The 2,581-nt window shown below is 38.2% G+C and overlaps 1 pseudogene; it reads left to right on the top strand.

Annotated features, from left to right (window-relative positions):
- Positions 1 to 1,581: 1,581 nt before the first annotated feature.
- LOC147388023 (protein CDI pseudogene) lies at positions 1,582 to 2,270 on the top strand (annotated as a pseudogene).
- Positions 2,271 to 2,581: the final 311 nt, after the last annotated feature.

Below are 2,581 nucleotides of genomic sequence, written 5' to 3'. Positions count from 1 at the left end.
TCGATGGCAGAAACCTCATTCTGTCGGTGGGACCGACAGGATGCCTTCGGTAGGTGCCGGTGGCACTGACCTTTCCCACCTACAGCCTGAACCTCACTCGCGATTTTTGGGTTTTTCGATCCCTTTTTTGAATTCTTCTTCCATTCTTCGAACCATTCGACCCACCCACGATTTTGTTATCAAAATTCGATAAAGCATAAACAAAACACCTACTTCTACCATGAATTTGAAATCAAACACCAATTTCTACGATTTAAATGCAAACAATAAGTTTTGTTTCAAAACCCTAAATGCACATTTCGGAAATCTAAAGCTACCAATAAGAATTGGAAGTCCCTTACTTGGTTGTGAACGCCAAGGGTACAAGCTAGCACTACAACTCAAGGTTGGATGGCTCAAGAGTCGAGGTTGGACTGACTTGGATGCGAAACGAGCGAGGGTTTGCAAGGTATCCGACAATGACGTTCTCCTTCGCTTCTACAATAAAGTATATACCTAGCTCCTAACTCGATGAAGCCCTCGGATGGAATGTGTGGAGGTTTACTCGAGCTACCCGACTGGTTTTGATGGAGGATGGAGAAAACGAACAAGAATGAACAACCAAAGGTGGTGAAGTTGTAGCCCTCGTCGTGGCCGACAACTTTGCCTTCTTCGTCGAGGTTCAACTCGGACTCGTTCGCTCACAAACTTGACAGAAATGGGTCGAAACCCTAGGGTGGAGAAGTGGCTGTCGTTTGGGGTTTTCTTAGAGAAGAAGAGGAAAGAATGAAATAAAAGAAATCAGATCCCTTTTTATAATAAAGTTGAGGGGCATACTTGTAATTTCCCTCTTATATCTAGTTTCGATCGTAACTTAACTATTCGGACTCGGAAAACGACAAACGAATATACCATTTCGAATAATTTTTCGATTCGGATCTAATGGTGTCATCAAATCTTTTCGATTCTCGCTCTAACGAAATTCTACTATTTTGGGTCCCACTTAACACGAAATTCGAGGATTCTATAACTTCTCTAGCCGAATTCGAATTCGAACTTGCTTACAGGCTAATGTATATATTTCGATCTTTTGAATCTAATGGCGAAGTTGATTTTTCTCGAAATTAATCATAACAAGATCCGAGTATTTTACTCTAAGTCTCTCCTTCGATATTTTCTTCCAAATCTCACCATTTAATTTCCTCGAGATATGAGTGGAAAATCCGGGGTGTTACATTTCTCTATGTTCTTCTCCATGTAGAAAAGAATGGACAGCCAAGAGAAAGAGAGAGAAACGTCTCTTTCCTTTCTCTCTCTCTCTCTACCATCTCTCCAGCTCCACAATCCCTTCACCATCTCTCTACTCTCACATCTCCCCAATAGCCTCAGCTTGTAGAGACCACCCAGACCTCCTCCATCGCTACATGAACTACACCCCGTTCTCTCTTTGCCCCTTCGATCGTGACCTCTCCAAAACCCATATCTTCTCCCCCCCTAAAACTCATTTTGAAATAGCATTCTGTTTCTGGTTTTGTTATTTTCTGTCTCTCTTCTTCTATCGAGTCATGAACTCAATTCAAATCTATTCTACAAGCATCTAAAATGTCTTTCCTGCCAAATTATGTGAATTTGAACGGAAGAGAGACGCATTTGAGTAATGGAACTAAAGTTAAATCAAAGGCATTTAAGATCTTTGTAGGATACGGTACTTGAGAAGATCTTGCTTATGAAGGTTGTCGTCATTTGATCTTGAAGCATTCCTCGATTCCAATCCAAGTGATACCAATCAAACAATCTGATATGAGGAACAATGACTTCTATTGGAGAAAGAAGGGAGCAACAGAGAGTATAGAATTCTCGTTTACTTGATTCTTGACTCCATATCTAGCTAATTATGAAGGCTGGTAAATGTTTGTGGATTGTGATTTTCTTTATCTTGTAGACATCAAGGAATTAACAGAACTAATTGATGAGAAATTTGCATTAATGCATGTTCATCTGATTACACGCCAAAGGAAAGTACTAAGATGGGTGGAGTGGTGCAGATTGTATATCAAAAGAAGAATTGGTCTTCGATGATTTTATATAATTGTAGTCATCCAAAGAACAAGATTTTGACACATAAGGCTGTAAATTCTGAAACAAGTGCTTTTCTTCATAGATTGATTTTGCTGGATGATGTGGAAATTGGGTCTATTCCATTTGTTTGGAATTTGCTTGGGAACCAAAAGAAAAAAAAAGATAAAAATTGTGAGTGTTGTGAGCTGTGTGTGCTGCAGCAACATACATAAAAATGGAAAAAAATACAAAAAAAGTTTCCAAGTTGTGTGTTTCTAGTAGCGACACATATGGAAAAAAAAGGTTGAGGTTTTGGCAGCATGTTGTGACTGCAACATGATGATAAAATAAAAAAAAAAGTGAACGAAGATGAGGTGAAGTGTATTTGTTGTCAGCAATGTTAAATTTTTTTGTGGCAGCACATTAAAAAACAAAAAAGTAGAGTTTTGGGTTGTTAATGTTGCTGGCAGCAATATGATTTTTTTTATTTTTTCTTTTTCTTTTAATTTTGTTTTTCGTTTATAAATTTAAAAAAACAAAAAAA

Source organism: Akebia trifoliata, chromosome 13 (assembly GCF_017979445.1).
Source record: "Akebia trifoliata isolate Shusen 1 chromosome 13, ASM1797944v1, whole genome shotgun sequence".
Taxonomy (NCBI): domain Eukaryota; kingdom Viridiplantae; phylum Streptophyta; class Magnoliopsida; order Ranunculales; family Lardizabalaceae; genus Akebia; species Akebia trifoliata.
Note: the sequence above shows the minus strand (reverse complement) of the source record. Positions and strands in the feature narration are given on the sequence as shown.